This window comes from Saimiri boliviensis, chromosome X, assembly GCF_048565385.1.
Source record: "Saimiri boliviensis isolate mSaiBol1 chromosome X, mSaiBol1.pri, whole genome shotgun sequence".
NCBI classification, from domain to species: Eukaryota; Metazoa; Chordata; class Mammalia; order Primates; family Cebidae; genus Saimiri; species Saimiri boliviensis.
Genome location: NC_133470.1, coordinates 132,265,299 through 132,286,924, shown reverse-complemented (window position 1 = coordinate 132,286,924; position 21,626 = coordinate 132,265,299).

The window sequence follows — 21,626 nt, the reverse complement described above, 5'->3', positions numbered from 1 at the left end:
GACTGTGAAATCTTTCACTCTGAAGAAATAGAGCACCTTGCTCCCCTCAGCCTTTTGAGGCATTCTCAGGCAACTGAGAATCAATCACATGGGGGTGTCTGGGAGAAATGTTCCCTAAGATGTGCAGCAGCTCTAAATAGGTTTACTCCTCAGAACAACATACTTAGCTTCTAATCTCAGCAAGCAGGTGCATATTAAGAATTGACCCCTCCCAAACCTTGAGCCCCTGACATATTGCATGAGGTAGCCGAAACCAGAAACCAGGTCAGAGTGTAATGGTCCTGAAAAGCCAGGTCTGCAAGCAACAGATTTTGGGTCTGACACACATCCCAATTTAGTTAAACCCAAAGGGGAACTCTTAATTATGGAGAACAAGGCCTCTAAGACCCCAGAAGCTACAGAACATAAGTTTCCCCTTTAGAAACTCTAGCAGAGTATATGCAAAATACTTATGGCAAATCATCATGCAAATATTTAACCAAGTGGACCGCTATAACTAAAGCAGATTCTGTTACAATGACCTAAATGAGGATCTTTTGAGATGCTGAAATTAGTGAACCTGCGAACCAGGATGGAAAACAGACACAAAAACCTATTTTCAGTGGTAGGTGGAAAGTAGCAAAACGGGGAAAGATCACCTATGGGAGGGCAACAAGCAACTTAGAAATACCAATCAAGAACTCTCTAATCTTGTATCTTTCTTAAAGAAAACCTCAGAATTCCTTACTTCCTCCTTGGCACCTCCCCACTTCCACCTACGCCCCCACTCTACCCTGACCTCTCTGAACTTCCTGGACTAGATCTGTCCCGTTTCTCCTGCATGTCTAAAGGACGTATTCAACAGAAAGGAGTTGGGAGTCTGACTGCAAAGACCCCACTGCCTGATGATTCCCTGACAGCCCCAATGGCAACATCTTACCTGTAAGATGTGGAAAAGAGGGACCCTGCAGGGACATCTCTCATGATCACCCCATTTTGGGAACAACTGCTAACAGGTAGGGGAACCCTGGTGATTGTTTACCAACCCTGGTCAAAGGTTGAATTCTGAGGCATAAAAAATTTCCTGATCCCCATAAAGATCTAACTGGGTTTAAGAATTGGAGCTCATTATCAGAACCTATAACCCAGGTCATGCAGACTTTTATTGGCTAGTTCACATGTTGGTCTCAGCAGCTAAGGAATGGCTGGAAAAAGCACAACAGTCAGACCCTATAACAGATTTGATCCCTGAAGGCCCAATAGAGCCACAACAACCAGCCCCGCAAAATCCAGAAGACAGGCACAAAGACATGTGAGAATGAGCAACTACTCTATTAAATATCGTTCTTTCAGTGTTCCAAAGGATTGTGGATTGGAATAAAATCCAACAATGCCGCCAAAACCCAAATGAATCAGTTTTAGATTATTTCACACATTTTGATAAAACTTTAAGACAATATCGCAGGATGTTAGCTGATTGCTTTCAAGACAATAAAAATGATACATTATTAAATGCAAATTTCTTAAATTAACTAGATGATGATTTAAGCACTCTTGTAAAATGTAAGTTGAACCACAGTCAGAACTAATGAACTAGTTAACTTAGCTGACCAATTATCCTGCACTATGATAAAAAAGGAAAAACAGAAGATGGCCCAAGTTATGCAGTTACAGCTAAAGCAATTAACTTCTCATGCCTCTCAGTCCCAGAAAGATTTTAAGCTTCCTAGGTCTGAGGACTCTTCCCTCTCAGTCTGTTATGTTTCCCTAAATCCATCTTAAGAGGGACTGCCTTAGGCTGAAACAAAAGAAAAGGCAGAATGCAACTCTGGAAGACAAGGGATGCTCCAAGGAAATACAGGGGTTTCTCCTCTCCAAATATTACCCTGACAAACAAATTGGGAGAGATTAATACAGCAATGAACCATGAGTTTACAACTGCCTTAACTGACATAGTTATGACTATTTCTGATAAATCCCACCTTATTTAGAAAACCCCATTCCTCAGAGTAATGAAGAATTAACATGGTGGGTGTATCTAATAAAATAATCTCATGCATAAGTTCAAAGTTGTACCTTAGGGTTCATCGAGTTCCACTACCCCGTTGCAGGCTCTAAGTGTGACACACTCAGTAGGTCCCAGATGTTTCTAATATGCCCTGGGGCCCCTGTCAATCTTTTGGGCCATGATCTCAACATCCATAATGCCCATATCTCTTTTTCATCAAAAGGTGAACCTTTTTTAGAATTGGAGCCAGGAGATCAAAAATACCAAATTTTAAAATGTCCTGGCAATGTACAATTTAATCTAGCAATGTTAAAATATCACCTTGTGACCAGGAAAATAAAATGGAGACAGAAGAAACTATTAGGGAAAAAGACGGAACATTGGAATATGGAACGGGAAAGAGTAAAACTCCTTTTAGCTTCCCCAGTCTTCTTGTTAACACCAGAAATGGAGCACTTGCTCAAGGATGTCCCCTCCCACTTATGGTCTCAGTGGAATACAGATACAGGGAAAATATTCTCAGCCATTCCAATAAAGGTAGAGATAAACCCAAAGAAACCCCTATCCAACCTTAAACACTATCCTCTGCAAAATGAAGCCATAGATGGAACTGCCCCTATCATACAACAGTATCTGAGAAAGGGGCTCATTTTTCCCTGCACAAGCCCCTGCAGCAGCCCTATACTCCCTGTAAAGAAACCACGCAAGAGAGGATGGAGATTTGTGCAGGACTTTAGGGCAGTAAACAATATCATAATACCTAGGCGCCCAGTAGTCCCCAACCCACAAACCCTTCTATCAGCTATACCCAGTACCAGCCAGCATTTCTCAGTTGTGGATCTCTGCAGTACCTTCTTTAGTGTTCGTGTAGATCCAGACAGCCAATATTTGTTTGTCTTTACTTGGAAAGAACGGTAATATACATAGACTGTAGTGCCCCCAAAGAAAGTCCAACTTACTGTTCCCAAATATTAGAAGCTGATTTCGAGGATTAAATATTTTCCCAGGGCTCAACACTCATCCTCTCTCTGTTCAGACACACTTTCTTCCTCTCAGGAAGATAGTCTATATTTTACTCAAACAGCCACCAAGGGACACAAATGTCTAAAGACAAACCAGCTATGCTTACCTCAAGTTAAGTATTTGGGGCATATTATCTCATTCAAAGGACTGAGTGTTAACCCTGATAGAGTGAGAGGAATTTTAGCTTTCCCAATGCCTGTCACTAAGAAACAACTTGGCAGATTTAGGGGCTTGGCAGGATATTGTAGAAACTGGATACCAAATTGCTCCCTTATGGCTCAACCTCTGTGTGTATACCTAGTTCCTTTTTTACAGTATACACACAGAGGTTGAGTCTATCCCATCATGTGAACTCCAGAGGGACAATAAGCTGTACAACGAATAAAGGAAATTCTGACTAATGCCCCAGCCTTAGGGCACCCAAACTACAAATTGCCTTTCTCCCTTTTCATACACAAAATTAGAGCTACTGCATCCGGGGTACTGACCAGAAATGTGGTGATCATCAGAGACCTATAGGCTATTATAGCCAACAGCTGGACCCTGTGGCTCGAGGGCTGCCTCCTGTGTGAGAGAAATAGGGCCCTTCTGTACAAGTCTGTTGAAGAAATAATTATGGATTCTCCCTTATCATTTTTGTGCCACATTCTCGAGACCCTTCTAAACCCTCATCATATACAACTGTCTGTCAACCAGTTATGAAATTTTGCTTTTATCATCTCCCAATATTACTATTTCTTGCTGTAACAATCTTAATCTGGCCACTCTCTTGCTGGGCCCTTCTGACAAAACCCCTCATGATTGCGTTTTGATGACTGACCGACTTCTCACCCCCAGGACAGATCTCAAGAGATACCACTGGATAATGCTAAGATAGAATGGTATACAGATGGGTCTTATTTAAGAGGAGACAATGGAAATTTTAAAGCAGGATAGGCTGTAGTTTCCTTACTAGCGGTAATTGAATCCAGTCCTCTCCCCAAAGCCAGATCAGTTCAAATGACCGAATTGGTTGCTCTGAGCCGAGCTTGTCACTTGGCAAAAGAAAAGGCTGCAAACATTTACACTGCCAGCGACTATATGCCTTTTGGGGTTGCTCAAGACTGGAATGCTATGGAAAGAGAGAAGATATTTAACCCCGTCAGAACAACCCATAAAAAATGGACAACTATCAGAGCTGTTAGAACCTGTTCTAAAACCAAACATTTGGCAATCATAAAAATCCCAGGTCACTCAAAATTAGACACCACAGAAAGTTGGGGTAACCAATTCGCTGATGCCACAGCTAAAAGAGCAGTATTCAAGCCATCAGCCCTAAGTTGGATAATGGCCATAAAACCCAAAACACTTAAAAACATGTTGAAAGAAACCCAGAACACAGCTCCTACAAAAGGGAAATCTACTTGGAAACAGGCAGGGGGATACTTGTCTCCTGAAACAGAAATATGGTGTGGACCTAATTATTCCATTCCAATAAACCCATTATTCCAGTGGAATGTCAGGTGCCCCTTATGAAATATGTTCATAATCTAACTCACTGGAATCCAGATAAAAAGATATCCTGGTGTAAACAATATTACTGGAAACCATCCTTCACAGTGGCACAAAAAGTTTACTCTCAGCCGAGTGTGGTGGCTCATGCCTGTAATCCCAGCACTTTGGGAGGCCGAGGCAGGTGGATCGCCTGAGGTCAGGAGTTCAACACCAGCCTGGCTAACACAGCAAAACCCCATCACTACTAAAAATTAAAATAATTAACTGGGCATGGTGGCATGTGCCTGTAATCCCAACTACTTGGGAGGCTGAGGCAGAAGAATTACCAGAAAGTAGGAGGCGGAGGTTGCAGTAAGCCAAGATCACATCATTGCACTTCAGCCTGGGTGACAAGAGCAAAAACTCTGTCTCAAAAACCAACCAGACAAACAAGCAAAAAGTTTACTCTCCATGTGTTATTTGTCCCAAATATAACCCAGGAAAACCACTCCATGGGGCCCAGGGTCATTTTCCCCTTCCAGCTGGACCTTTTGAAGTATGGCAGCTTGATTTTATCCAGTGGCCATTATTTCAAAGTTACAAGTATGTTTCAGTAATGGTTTGCATGTTTTCCCATTGGAAAGGGAAAGCTTTTCTCTGCAGCCTGGCCAACATGGTAAAACCCCGTCTCTACTAAAAATACAAGAAAATTACGTGGACATAGTGGTGGGCACGTGTAATGCCAGCTACTTGGGAGGCTGAGGCAGGAGAATTGCTTGAACCCAGGAGATGAAGGTTGCAGTAAGCTGAGAACATGCCATTGCAATCTGGCTTGGACAACAAGAATGAAACTCCATGTCAAAAAAAAAAAAAAAAAAAAAAAAAAAAAAAAAAAAAAACCTGAATGTTGTGTATATATTCCAGATGAATCGAAGAACATAACTCAACTTATGACTGATATGAAAACCCAGATAACCAGCCTATCAGATCCAAAATCCTCACTAATCGATTGGTTGAGTAGTTGGTTTGGATCCTGGGGAACTCGCTCTTGTTACCCAGGCTGGAGTGCAATGGCTCGATCTCGGCTCACCGCAACCTCCGCCTCCTGGGTTCAGGCAATTCTCCTGCCTCAGCCTCCTGAGTAGCTGGGATTACAGGCACGCGCCACCATGCCCAGCTAATTTTTTGTATTTTTAGTAGAGACGGGGTTTCACCATGTTGACCAGGATGGTCTTGATCTATTGACCTCATGATCCACCCGCCTCGGCCTCCCAAAGTGCTAGGATTACAGGCGTGAGCCACCGCGCCCGGCTGGGGCTTTTTTAGAAAAATTTTCTTGCAGGGTTTATCAACAGTGGGCTGGGTGTTGAATGCATAATTTAGTGCTGAATGTGGGCTCGGGTCTGGTTTGCAGAGGCGTGTGTGGAGAAGCTGTGAGGCAAGGCCAGATAATGAGCTCCAGTGATGACGTAATTATCAGACTCGGAGAGAGATGGATGTGTCCGTTTAACCCTCTGCAAGGCAGCGGGCCTTATCAGTTTGCTTGAGTTATGTCGAAACACAAACAGAGAACAAACTGCCGCAAAGTTCGACAGCTTCTTAGTTCTTAGAAAGCAGCAAGCTATTGAGCTGACACATGAAGAACCATACAGTGACATCATCCCAACACCTGGACCAAAGTTCCATATTTTAGGAAGAGCTACAAGCATTATAGCTAGTGTTCATTTCATTAGTACTTACAAATTGCCCCCATATGTAGGGTACAGAGAACCCTTTGAGAAAACAAGATTTTTGTCTATACAAAATATTTGCGTTTTTCTTTCTTCATCTTTTTTCTAGTATGTTAAATTTGTCAATTTCATCTTTGAGGGAAACAGATTAGATAGTTTGTGTTCTGATGGAGAAAACAGCACCCCAAGGACTCAGAAGATTATTTTAACAGTTCAGAACAGATGTGTGTAATATTGGTGCATGTAATACTGTTGAGTGGCACTTGAAAGTCATTTTTATCTTAGTTCATTACTGCATTGAAAAGGAAAACCTGTCTGGGAAAATGCCTGACAGTTTAATTTAAAATTATGGTGTGAGTCTTTGACAACAAAAAGAAAAAGCCTTCCCATCAGTAACACTGGCAATCTTCTTGTTAACCACTCTCCTTAGGGATGATACCTGAAATAACAAGTCATCCTCTTGAGATTTGTTTTAAGTGTAATACCCTGACGAGCGAAGATGTACGTGAAATTGTATTGTGACTGATAGCCTTCAGCTACAAAAAGATAGGACTGAGTTGGTTTAAAGTGTTCTGTTTTGTAAATCATTCCATTTGAGTCTTTCTGATGAACTTGGCTATCCCCAAAATCTGTCATGTTACTGAGGCTCCAAAATGAGCAGAACTAGGCCTGACTAGAGTAGAGCAACGATCCAAAAACATAACTTTCTAGAAGCTATAAATCAAAGTTTTAAAAAGATTTGAGTATATTTGAATATATTTGAGTATGTTTGAATATATTTGAGTATTCAGATCATGAAGACAGAAAGTGCCCTGCCTACTACAAGGACAGACTGATGGGAAATTATATGCCAGGTCAACTTAACCTTTAAGCAGACAATGCTGTAAAAACTAAAGGCTTCTCTGATTTTTTTTATAAGTTTTAATACTGATCTCCTTTTCCAGTGCTGCACACTCCTGTGTTTGGAACTTTAATAGCTTTGCAATGAAATCCTATATCCAGTTTACTGTAATTTAACTGAAGAAAAACACATCCAAATAAAGGTCTATATTAACAGACCAGATAGCATCAGAAATCATGTGACTATTATGATTATCAGAGTATGTCTTAACTTTTTAGAGCAAAATTGACACTGAAAGTTCTAGCTTAAATGTTGATACTTGAGGGGGAAAAAATCACTCAAAACTCAGACTTCAGTGTATACTGAAAGAAATATGTGAAATGTTTTAAATTTGTAAACTCATGATTACTGTTTTAATGATTCAGTTTCCTGAGAGTTTAATTGTAAAACAATTTGCTATTGCAGCTTTAGTTTCAGTATGATGCACCTGTAAACCATGGAGTTTTCCCCATTTGTAAAAAGACAATGTAGATAATTGAATGTTTGATTTTAGAAAGGCCATTAGTTTCTTGTTACACGTTTTGTTAGTCTGGTTTTTGTTGCTTTTGAGTTAAATACTGTTCTTGAAAATAGTTGATGCTATTTTATGTATAACTTTTCCAATAAAAGTTGTGTCATAAGCTGTAAAAAAAACTATTATAGACTGGCTCCAATAACTTTATATGAAGTCTGAAAATAGTCAAAGTTCTACAAGCAACCAAGCAAACACCTAATCAAGAAAAAGGCACAATCAGATGGTAAGAAATTTTGTGACATTTTTACTCAACTGTAGCCCATCCTTCCCTCCTGGCATACCTGAGGAAGCAGCAGCCCTGCTGCTAATTCCCTCCCTGGAACCCCAGAGAGAGGAGAGTGGACTTTACTTGCAACATTCTAACCGGTCAAGGGGCTGCATGAGGTACCAGTCTCTGTTTTACTTTATTCAGAGCTCAGACAGGGAAAAGGAGCATGGCTGGATCCTCAGGCTCAGAAAAAGACACAGGAAATGGTGGGCACTACTCATGAACACTGCAAGGGGTCTACAAACTCAGACACCTGGAGCAAGAGATCAGAGGTAGAGGAATACAATAGAACATCTAAGCCCAACCTCAGAGAAGCAGGGATGAGGCTCTTTAGGAAATTCAGACATTTGTAAGCAATCATGCATTCAAGGGAATTGGGGAAAAAAAAAAAAAAAAAAAAAACCCAGGCCAAGGCAAAATGTATAGCCAGAACAGAACTAAGAAGACCTTAAGACCTCACATGGAGCCGATCCCAAAGCTGACAGCATGCCCTGCTAATTAGTGAAGTTTCTTTATCCACTTGTTGATTGATGGGCATTTGGACTGGTTCCACGATTTTACAATTGTGAACTTTGCGTATGCAAGTTATCTTTTTCGAATAAGGACTTCTTGTCCTCTGGGTAGATATCCAGTAGTGGGATTGCTGGATCAAATGGTTGTTCTACTTTTAGTTCTTTAAGGAATCTCCACACTGTTTTCCATAGTGGCTGTACTAGTTTACATTCCCACCAGCAGTATAGAAGTGTTCCCTGTTCACTGCATCCAACAACATCTACTGTTTTTTTGATTTTTTGATTATGTCCATTCTTGCAGGAGTAAGGAAGTATCACACTGTGGTTTTCATTTGCATTTCCCTGATCATTAGTGATGTTGAGCATTTTTTCATGTTTGTTGGCCATTTGTATATCTTTTTTTGAGAATTGTCTATTCACGTCCTTAGTCCACTTTTTGATGAGATTGTTTTTTTCTTATTGATTTGAGTTCATTGTAGATTCTGAATATTAGTCCTTTGTCAGATGTATAGATTGTGAAGCTTTTCTCCCACTCTGTGGGTTGTCTGATTACTTTGCTAACTGTTACTTTTGCTGTTGAAAAGCTCTTTAGTTTAATTAGATCCCAGCTATTTATCTTTTTATTGTATTTGCTTTTGGATTCTTGGTGGTCATGAAATCCTTGCCTAAGACAATGTCTAGAAGGGTTTAAGTCCTTAATCCATCTTGAGTTGATTTTTGTATAAGGTGAGAGATGAGGATCCAGTGTCATTCTCCTCCATGTGACTAGCCAATTACCCCAGCACCATTTGTTGAAAAAGGTGTCCTTTCCCCACTGCATGTTTTTGTTTGCTTTGTTAAAGATCAGTTGGCTTCAAGTATTTGGGTTATTTCTGGATTCTCTATTCTGTTCCATTAGTCTACATGCCTTTTTTTTTTTTTTTTTTTTTTTTTTTCGACATGAAGTCTCACTCTGTCACCCAGGCTGGAATGTGGTGGCACAATCTCGGCTCACTGCAACCTCCACCTCCCAGGTTCAAGTAATTTCTTGCCTCAGCCTCCTGAATAGCTGGGATTACAGGTACCCACCACCACCACGGCCAGCTAATTTTTATATTTTTAGTAGAGATGGGTTTCACCATCTTGGCCAGGCTGGTCTTGAATTATGGACCTCATGATCCGCCCAAAGTGCTGGGATTACAAGCGTGAGCCACCACGCCTGGCCCTACATGCCTACTTTTTTACCAGTACCATGCTGTTTTGGTGACTATGGCCTTATAGTATAGTTTGAAATCAACTAGTGTGATGCCTCCGCATTTGTCCTTTTTGCTTAGTCTTGCTTTGGCTATGCAGGCTCTTTTTTGGTTCCATATGATTTTAGAATTGTTTTTCTAATTCTGGGAAGAATGATGGTGGTATTCTGATGGGGATTACATTGAATTTGTAGATGGCTTTTGGCAGTATGGTCATTTTCACAATATTAATTCTACCCATCCATGAGCATTCGATGTGTTTCCATTTGTTTATCTCATATATGATTTCTTTTGACAGTGTTTGTAGTTCTCCTTGTAGAGGTCTTTTGACTCATTCGTTAGGTATATTCCTAACTGTTTTATTTACTCATTCATTCATTCATTTATTTATTACAGCTGTTATAAAAGGGATTGAGTTCTTGATTTGATTCTCCACTTGGTCGCTGTTGGTGTAGAAGCTCTTCTACAAATAAGTAGAAGAGTTACTTATTTGTGTACATTAATCTTGTATGCAGAAACTTTGCTGAATTCTTTTATCAGTTCTAGGAGCTTTCTAGAGGAGTCATTAGGGGTTTCAAGGTAAACAAACATAGCATCAGCAAACAGTGACAGTTTGACTTCCTCTTGACCGATTTGGATGCTCCTTTTGTCTTTCTCTTGTCTGACTGCTCTGGCTAGGACTTCCAGTACTATATTAAAGAGGAGTGCTGAGAGTGGGCATCCTTGTCTTGTTCCAGTTCTCAGAGGGAATGCTTTCAACTTTTCCCCATTCAGTATTATTTTTTTATTTTTTGCAACCGGAGTCTCGCCCTGTCGCCCAGGCTGCAGTACAGTGGTGCGATCTCAGCTCACTGCAACCTCTGCCTCCCAGATTCAAGCGATTCTCCTGCCTCCACCTCTGAAGTAGCTGGGACTACAGGCATGTGCCACCACACATGGCTAATTTTTTTGTATTTTTATTAGAGAGGAGGTTTCACCGCGTTAGCCAAGACAGTATTGACCTCCTGACCTTGTGATCTGTCCATCTTGGCCTCCCAAAGTGCTGGGATTACAGCGTGAGCCACCACGCCTGGTCTATTTATTTATTTTTTAAGACGGAGTCTCACTCTGTCACCAGGCTGGAGTGCAGTGGTGTGATCTCGGCTCACTGCAACCCTTCACCTCCCAAGTTCAAGCAATTTTCCTGCTTCAGCCTGCCAAATAGCTGGGACTACAGGCGTGTGCCACCACGCCCAGCTAATTTTTGTATTTTTAGTAGAGACGGGGTTTCAACATGTTGACCAGGACAGTCTCTATCTCTTGACATTGTGATCCACCCACCTCGGCCTCCCAAAGTGCTGGGATTACAGGCGTGCGCCACTGCACTCAGCCTCCCATTCACTATTATGTTGGCTGTGAGTTTGTCATAGATGGACTTTATTAAATTAAGGTATGTCCTTTGTATGCCAATTTTGCTGAGAGTTTTAATCATATAGAGATGCTGGGTTTTGTCAAATGCCATTTCTGCATCTATTATGATGATCATGTGATATTTGTTTTTAATTCTGTTTATGTGATGTATCACATTTATTGACTTCTGTATTTAAAATCATCCTGCATCCCTCGTATGAAACCCACTTGGTCATGGTGGATTATCTTTTTGATATGTTGTTGGAATCAGTTAGCTAGTATTTTGTTAAGGATTTTAGCATCTACGTTCATCAAGGCTATTGGTCTGTGTTGTCTTTTTTCATTACATGCTTTCCTGGTTTTGGTATTAGGGTTATGCTGGCTTCATAGAATGAAATAGGGAGGGTTCCTTCTATGTCTTATAGAATAGTGTCAAAAGGATTGATGCCAATTATCTGAATGTCTGGTAGAAGTCTGTTGTGAATCTATCTGGTCCTGGACATTTTTTGTTGGTAATTTTTTTAATTACCATTTCAATTTCATTGCTTGTTGTTGGTCTGTTCAGGGTATCTCACTCTTCCCGATTTAAGCCAGGAGGGTTTTATTTTTCCAGGAATTTATCCATCTCTTCTAGGTTTTCTAGTTTATGTGCATAAAGGTATTCATGGTAGCCTTGAATGATCTTTTATATTTCTGTGGTGTCAGTAATATTTCCTGCTTCATTTCTTATTGAGCTTATTTGCATTTTCTCTTTTCGTGGTTAATCTTGCTAATGGTCTATCAATTTTATTTATCTTTTCAAAGAACCAGCTTTTTGTTTCATTTATATTTTGTATTTTTTTTTTGTTTCAATTTCATTTAGCTCTGCTCTGATCTTGGTTATTTCCTTTCTTCTGCTGGCTTTGGGTTTGGTTTGTTCTCATTTCTCTAGTTCCTTGAGATGTGACCTTAGATTTTCTGTTTGTGCTCTTTCAGGCTTTTTGACGTAGGTGTTTAGGGCTATGAACTTTCCTCTTAGCATTGCCTATGCTGAATCCCAGAGATTTTGATAGGTTGTGGCATTACTGTCATTCAGTTTGAAGAATTTTTAAATTTCCATCTTGATTTCATTTTTGACACAATGCTCATTCAGGACCAGGTTTGTTGTTGTTGTTGTTGTTGTTGTTTTTACTTTATTTTAAGTTCTAGGGTACATGTGCAGATCTTGCAGTATTGTTACATAACATGCCATGGTGGTTTGCTGCCTTCATCCCCCGTCACCTACATTAGCTATTTCTCCTAATGTTATCCCTCCCCAATCTCCCCACCCCTTACTATCCCTCTCCTAGCCCCGCGCCCCCAACAGACCCCAGTGTGTGATATTCCCTTCCCTGTGTCCATGTGTTCTCATTGTTCAACACCCACTTATGAGTGAGACCATGCAGTGTTTGGTTTTCCATTCTTGTGTCAGTTTGCTGAGAATGATGGTTTCCAGATTCTGTCTCACAGCTCTTAAGGTTCTCTCCTTGGTCTTGGCTTTGGATAACCTGATGACAATGTGCCTAGGTGAAGATCATTTTACAATGAATTTCCCAGGCATTCTTTGTGCTTCTTGCATTTGGCTGTCTAGGTCTCTAGCAAGCCGGGGAAGTTTTCCTCAAATATTCCCCCAACTATGTTTTCCAGGCTTTTAGAATTCTCTTCTTCTTCAAGTACACCAATTATTATTAAGTTTAGTCACTTAACATAATCCCAGACTTCTTGGAGGCTTTGTTCATATTTCCTTATTCTTTTTTCGTGTTTTCTTTAAGGTATTTATTTCCATAAATATTTCTCCCTTTACTTCTTGTAACATTTTTTGGACTTCCTTGCATTGGGCTTCACCTTTCTCTGGTCCCTCCCTGATTAACTTAATAACTAACCTCCTGAATTATTTTTCAGGTAAATTAGGTACTTCTTCTTGGTGTAAATCCATTGCTGGTGAACTAGTATGATTTTTGCGGGGTGTTGAAGACCCTTGTGTAGTCATATTACCAGAATTGGTTTTCTGGTTCCTTCTCATTTGGGTAGGCTCTGTCAGAGGGAAGGTCTAGGGCTGAAGGGTATTGTCCAGATTGTTTTGTCCCACGGGGTGTTCCCTTGATGTAGTAGTCTCCCCCTTTTCCTATGGATATGGCTTCCTGTGAGCTAAACTGCAGTGATTGTTATCTCTCTTCTGGGTCTAGCCACCCAGCTACTCTACCTGGCTCCAGACTGTTAGTGGGGGTTGTCTGCACAGAGTCCTGTGATATAAACTGTCTATGGGTCTCTCAGCAGTGGGTACCAGCACCTGTTCTGGTGGAGTTGGCAGAGGGTGCAATGGACTCCATGAAGGTCCTTAGCTTTGGTGGTTTAATGCTCCATTTTTGTGCTGGTAGGCCTCCTGCCAGGAGGTGCTGCCTTCCAGAAAGCATCAGCTGTAGTAGTATGGAGAGGGACTGGTGGTGTGCATGGCCCTAGAACTCCCAAGATTGTATGCCCTTTGTCTTCCACTGCCGGGATGTATAGGAAAGGACCATCAGATGGGGGTGGGGTTAGGCATGTCTGAGCTCAGACTCTCCTTGCTGCCGCCACTGTGGGAAACAAAGGTGAGATTCCCTGATCACTGGAGTTATGTACCTAGAAGGATTATGGCTGTCTCTGCTGAGTCATGCAGGTTGCCAGCAAAGTTGGGGAAAACCAGCAGTCAAAGGCCTCACCCAGCTCCCACACAAACTGAAGGGCAGGTCTCATTCCCACTGTGCCCCAACCAATAGCCCTGAGTCTGTTTCCAGGGAGAGGGTGAGACAGGCTTGAAAACTTGCTCAAGGCTATCCACCTCCCAGTTGTGAGAGAAAAGGGCTTTAGTTCCTCTCCCTGCCTGTGAAGTCTGCACGCCCAATTCCCACCCTCTATGAGTTCTGGCCAGGAGACTTCTCACCCCATTCAAATTTTTATAAAGTTCAGCTAGAGAATTCCTTCTCCCTCTGTGGAGTTTTAGCCCCTGCTCCCCAGGCTACCCTCCCAATGGATCCCTGTGGTGCCAGGCAGGAATGGGCTGCATGGGTCCCAGCAAGCTCCCAGGTCCTTTCTGCTGCTTCCTCTACCTCTGTATTTCATTTGGCTCTCTAACTTGACTCAGGTCCAGGTAAAGTTGGAAACTTCTCCAGCAAACAGACTTTCAGCCTCTCCAGTGGGGGTGTCTTTGGGAGACAAGGGTCTACCTTTCCCACTTCTGTAGTTAGGGTACTCAGTATTTGGGGTAACGCCTCTATCCTGCAGGAGCACTCTGGTTCTTTCAGAGGATCTGTGGGTCCTCTCAGGATTGCTGGTTTGTTCCTACAGTCGATCTGGAGCTAAAATTCACAATGCAAGCCTCTGAATGCTGCTCTGTCCGTGGCTGCACATCAAGTCCTGCCTCCCATCTGCCATGATACTAAAGGAAAAGTTTTTTTTAATGTCAACAGAGAATTCTACATCTCACAAAACTGCCATTCAGAAATGAGGGACAAATGAAGACGTCCCCAGATAAATAATACTGAACATTGCATGGGAATTTTTAGCCAGAACAATTAGGCAAAAGAAAGAAACAAAAGGCATCCAAATTGGAAAGAAAGAAATAATATTATCTCCGTTTGCAGAGTATATGATCTTACAGGTAGAATACTGTAAATATTTCCCCCAAAAAAACTGTTAGAACTAGCAAATGAATTCAGCAAAGTTGCAGAACACAAAATAAACACACAAAAAAGAGGTATGTATCTATATTGACACTGAACAATCTGAAGAGGAAATGAAGAAAACAATTCAAGCCAGACACGGTGGCTCACGCCTATAATCCCAGCACATTGAGAGGCCGAGGTGGGTGGATCACAATGTCAAGAGATAGAGACTAGACCATCCTGGCCAACATAATGAAACTCCGTCTCTACTAAAAATATAAAAATTAGCTGGGTGTAGTGGTGCGCACCTATAGTCCCAGCTACTGGAGAGGCTGAGGCAAGAGAATCATTTGAACCTGGCAGGCAGAGGTTGCAGTGAGCCGAGATTGCGCCACTGCACTCCATCCAGGGTGACAGAGTGAAACTCCATCTCAAAAAAAAAAAAAGAAAAGAAAAGAAAAGAAAAGAATTCCATTTATAGTAGCATTGAAAAGAATAGTATTCTTAGAAATAAATTAAACCAAAGAGGTGAAAGACTTATACAAAGAAAACTACAAAATGTTGCTGAGGAACTAAAGAAGACTCAAATAGATGGAAAGACATCCCATATTAATGAGTTGGAAGACTTAAAATTGTTAAGGTGTCAAACTACCCAAAGTGGTCTACACATTCAATGCAATCCCTATTATTAAATAAAATCCCAATTACGTTTTTGCAGAAATAGAAAAATCAACCCCAAAATTCATATGGAAATTAAAGGAACTGCAAAGAGCCCAAACAATCTTGAAAAAAAAAAAAAAACTTGGTGGTCTCTCACTTTCTGATTTCAAAACTTACTATAAGCTATAGTAATCAAAACAATGTGGCATAAAGACACACACATAGACTAATGGAGTAATAAAGAGCCCAGAAATAAACTCTCACATATATGTTCAAATGATTTTCAACAAGGATGCCAAGACCATCCAATGGAGAAAAAAAGTCTTTCAACTAATGGTGCTGGGAAAACTGTATGTCCACATGCAAAAAAATGAAGTTGGACCCTCATCTTGCCCCATACAAAAATTAACTCAAATAAGATCAAAGACCTAAATGTAAGAGCTAAAACTATAAAACTCTTAGAAGAAAACAAAGGGGGAATAATTTCATAGTGAGATTTAGCAAAGATTTCTTATATCTGATATCAAAAGTACAGGCAACAGTTTAAAAATATATGAGTTCAACTCCATCAAAATTTAAAACTTTTGTATATCAAAGGACATGATCAACAGAGTAAAAAAGCAACCCACAGAATGGGAGAAAACATTAGCAAATCATATATGAGATAAGGGATTAATATCCAGAATATATAAAGAACTGCTATGGCTCAACAACAACAACAACAACAAAACAAAGAAAAAACCAATCTGATTTAAAAATGGGCAAAGGACTTGAATAGACATTTCTTCAAATAAGTTACACAAATGACCAGTAAACATTATGAAAAGATGTTCAACATCATTAACCATTAGAGAAATACAAATCAAAACTACAGTGAAATACCATTTCACACCCCTTAGGATGGCTATTATAAAAATGTTGGCAAGAATGTGGAGAAACTGGAACTCTTATGCACTGATGTAGAATGTAAAATGGAGCGACCACTGTCAAAAAGAGTATGACAGTTTCTCAACAAATCAAATATGGAATTACCACGTATATTAGTCAGGGTTCTCCACAGAGACAGAACCAATAGGCTATATAGAGAGAGAAAGATACGAGAGGGGATTTATTAGGGGAATTGGTTCATGTGATTATGGAAGCTGATAAGTCCCACAACAGGCTATCTGCAAATTGGAGACCTTGGAATGCCAGTAGCAGGGCCCCATTCAAGTCTGAAGACATGAGAACCTACGGGGCTGCTGGAGTCCAAAGGCTAAAGAGCCTGGAGTGCTGATGTCCAAGGGCAGGAGAAGAGTATATCCCAGCTTCAGGAGAGAGAAAGACCTTTCCTCTGTTTTTGTTCAATTCTGGCTCCCAGCTGATTAGATGGTGCCTGCCCACAATGAGGGCAAATCTTCCCTACTTAGTCCACTCACACTCACATGCCAATATCCTCTGGAAACATACTCACAGAAACACCAAAAAATAATGCTTCACCTGTTCTCTAGTTATTCCTTAATCCAATCAAGTTGACACTTAAAACTAATCACTACAGCATGTGATCCAGCAATTCCACTTCTGGGCACTAACAAAACCGAAAGCAGGGACTCAAAGACGTACTTGTATACCCACGTTCATAGCACTGTCTTTCACAATAGCCAAAAGGTGAAAGCAACTCAAGTGTCCATTAACAGATGAATAAACAAAATGTGATGTCTGTATGTGTGTGTGTGTGTGTGTGTGTGTGTGTGTGTGTGTGTGTATATATATATATATATTCAGTCTTAAATATTCAGTCTTAAAAAGTAAAGAAATTCTGACACATGCTACAACATAGATGAACCTTAAAGACATTATGCTAAGTGAAAGAAGCCAACCATAGAAGGACAAATATTGTATGATTCTACTTATATGAAGTACCCAACGTAGTCAAATTCATAGACACAGAAAGTAGAACAGTTGTTGCTATGGCCTGGGAGGAGGGGATGGGCAGTTAGCATTTAATGGGTATAGAGTTTCATTTTGGGAAAATAAAAAAGTTCTGGAGATGGATGCTGGAGACTGGCGCACAACAATATGAATATACTTAATGACCCTGAACTGTACACTTAAAAATGGCTAAAATGGCATATTTTAAGTTATATACATTTTACTACCAAAAAAAGGTAACATATGAAAACAATCTAATGGGTTTTGTGAGAATCACATGAGAGCCAGGTAGAAAAGCCTTGTAATCTATATAGCCCTCGGCAAATGTTATCTCTTCTTAGTCATTATCACTCCATTGTCCCCAATCTGATATCATTATCCACATGCTTTACCCAGCCACACTTACCCAATAGCACACTGTATGAGTCTGAGTGCTATCTGGTGAATATCCATCTTCATTTTGCTAAACCCTGCATGCCATGTGCTAGCCAACAATATCCTATTGTTCTAATTCTTAAACAAGACAAAAACTCAAAGACTTCCTTCTCGTACCCAGTTTTTCCCAATGATTGGCTTGGAAGCAGTCCTCATTCAGTAATAAAAGGTTACTATGCCATGGCCAAGGATACGGCAAATCTTCCTCCAATTCAGTTGAATGCCCTGGCCTTCTACCAAACGACATATCTCACAACACATCCTTTGAACAGGTGAGCAACTCGGAACCTTCTTTGAAGGAATGGGATTCTGGGAAAAAAATAAAATAAATATACACAGTATGCACTGAGAATAAAATTAATTAGCTAAGAAATAAAGAATGAAAATGCTAAAACATGACCAGCTTTGATGGACTAGACAACTCTCTGTAGAGTAGCCTCAGGGCTGAACCCTCAAATATTCCCAGAAAGTAGAGACATTTCTGTAGAACCAGCCTGATAATGCAGCAGTGCAGAACTTAAGAATGACATTTTGGCCGGGTGCGGTGGCTCAAGCCTGTAATCCCAGCACTTTGGGAGGTCGAGGCGGGTGGATCACGAGGTCAAGAGATCGAGACCATCCCGGTCAACATGGTGAAACCCTGTCTCTACTAAAAATACAAAACATTAGCTGGGCATGGTGGCACGTGCCTGTAATCCCAGCTACTCAGAAGACTGAGGCAGGAGAATTGCCTGAACCCAGGAGGCGGAGGTTGCGGTGAGCCGAGATCGCGCCATTGCACTCCAGCCTGGGTAACAAGAGCGAAACTCCGTCTCAAAAAAAAAAAAAAAGAATGACATTTCTTTCTAGAAAGCAGACCAACTGATATCTTCATCCTGATATTGATCAGGATCTGTGTCAGCATTCAGGTGCTCTCTAGTTACAAGTTTCCTTAGCTCTTGTAGGCGCTGCTAATTGAGGATTTCTCCACACAGGTAATACTATCAGTCTCATCTGACACCGTTTTCATGCAATGACAACTATCTAGAAGTTGCTGCCTTTCCAGATAACCCCTGTGACACCAATGAGGGATTTTATTCCGTGACTCTTTGAAGAGGTTTAAACATGGATCAAACATGAAGTAGTATCTACCCCAGTCTTAGAAATTGAACCTTCTATGCCTGGAATAAAGAACCCAAGTCTCTGTGCCCTCACAGTCTTGAATATCTTTGCTTGTTTCACTTATGTTTACCTCACTCAAGATTCTTAGTGTCATCGACAAGACTGGATAAGAACTCAGGACTTTCTACAAAGTTTTCTGCCAGTGCTCCACAAATCATGACTATGGTCTCACAAATTCTTTGATTCTCCACTAGGTACCCTTTCTCTTCCATTCAAAGCCCCAAATAACATTTATGCTATATATTTAGTCCCGTTTTTTGTAGAAATGCTTCTTTGCTTGTGTTCCCCCTATGTTTTCATACCATACTTATATCGTTAACTGAGGCTCAGTCTTAACACCAACAACAGCATGAAACATCCCACCTTCTATCTTCATTTTGCTATTAACTGGAGGCAAAAGGAATGCTGCCACTCAGGCAGTGTTTCGATGAAGGGAAAGACTCTCACAGACAGGCACCAAGGCAAGAGTCATTAGCACAGAGTCTATAAGTGAAATCTAAAGACAAAAAAGCAAGCACCTGGGATACATCCCTTGCACATACCTCCTCTTTTATAACCAGTAGCGTGAAGTTGGTTGCTGAAGTCATAGAACCAATAGTATATTTTCCACAGATGGCTGATGATAGCAGAACATGCCCTGGCTAAGTCCCCCACCCTTTTTCTTGAGTAGCTCATTGTTATGAGCCACGGACCCAGGAACACCAGGTCACATGTTCTATACTCTTTCCCAAAAACAGTGACAAAATATGCTGAGCCATCCATATTTCCTCAGTTATATTGAGGCAGGAGACATAACAATTAAGCAGTCTGTGGAGCTGGAGAAACCTCGGCTCAAACCATGTCTTAGCCACTTGTTGTGGGACCTAAGGAAAGTTACTGAAACTTCTTTAGACATGTTTATCAATAAAACGGGTAGAGTCGACTGGCTCCAAGATTCCTTGACCCTTTGATGTATTTGTCCTGCCTAATTCCTAAGACTGTGATTATAATGGATTTTACTCTCATAATTAGGTTGTTACATAGCACAGTTGACTTTAATACAGGCAAATTATCTGATGGGCCTTGCCTAAGCACAAGAGCCTTTAAAAGCAGAGTTCTCCCCAGCTGGTCAAAAGAGAGGAAGTCAGAGATTCAAAGCAAAAGAAGGCTTCAAAGTGCCATCACTGGCTCTGAGATGTGGAAACACACATGTAAGGACCAAAAAGAAGCCCCTAGGAGCTAAGAGCCAGCTAAGAAACAAGGACCTACGACCACAAAGAACCAAATTCTGCCAACAAGAAAAATGAGCTTGGATAACATTAGGAGAAATACCTAGTTAGATAACGGGGGGATGGATGTTAGCAAACCACCATGGCACGTGTATACATATGTAACAAACCTGGATGATCTGCACATGTATCCCATAACTTAAAGTACAATTTAAAAAAAAGAAGAAGAAGAAGAAAGATGAGTTTGCAATAAGAACCCAATACCTTGATTTCAGCCTCGTGAGAGCGTAAGCAAAGAACCCACTCGTGTCCACCCAAACTTCTGACTTACACAACTGTGAGCTAATAAATGAGTATTGTTGTAAGCCACTAAGTTTGTGGAAATTTGTTACACAGCAATAGAAAACTAATACAATGAGGACAGAGCAAGTGCTTAATAAATATTAGCTTTTATTATTACTAACTCATTGGGATCAGCTACACAGTTGTAAGAAGGCTAAAGTACAAACTATTTATGCAAGGCTGGCAGTGCAACATAGCCTTCAGATCCAGGGTCCATTTGGTCTAATATGGCTGATATTAAATGTTTCTCAAAGAGAGAGACATTATTGGCATTCAATGGGGGGAGGGGTTCATTGTGCAGAACCGCCCCGGACATGGCGGTCCATTTATCATCTCTGGCTCCTCTTCCCGTAGTAATAGTCATTCCAACAACTGAAAATGGCCCTGTACATTTCCAAACATGCTCCTCTGTAAGGGTTGAGAACTACTGTAAGGGAAATTTCGTAAGAAAGCATCGGTGCCGCCGAGCGCGGTGGCTCATGCCTGTAATCCCAGCACTTTGGGACGCCGAGGCGGGCGGATCAAGAGGTCAAGAGATAGAGATCATCCTGGACAACATGGTGAAACCCCGTCTCTACTAAAATACACACACACACACACACACACACACACACACACACAAATTAGCTGGTCGGGGTGGGGCGCGCCTGTAGTGCCAGCTACTCGGGAGGCTGAGGCAGGAGAATTGCTTGAACCCGGGAGGCGGAGGTTGCAGTGAGCCGAGATCGCGCCACTGCACTCCAGCCTGGCGCCTCGCGACAAAGCAAGACTCTGTCTCAAAAAAAAAAAAAAAAAAAAAGTAAGGAGCCAAGAGCGCCACCTTTTAGGGACTTGTCTGAAAAGGGAAGACGGTAAAATAACCACGGAATTGGAGGCACGGAAGTTTTTTTAATTCCACATGTATTAAAAGTATACGAAATAGGATAAATAGAAAAAATTAAGAAATGCTACTTTACACCATGGAGCATATCACTTCAAGAAGTAAGTCTGGTAAGGATGGAAAGTTTCAGAAGAGTATTCCCATTTCTATGACTGTGGAGTCCCACTTGCAATCACAGTGGCGCTCTTGGCTCCTTCCTTTGCCCCTCCTCTAACTCTGTCTTCCTTAGGTGACCTCTTGCTTTCCTCCAACCTCGGCAGGGTCTGCCTTTTCGGGTTGATACAATGACCTGTCCTGCATGCCATATCCCAGGAGCGCGGGCACCAAAGTGTGGAAAAACA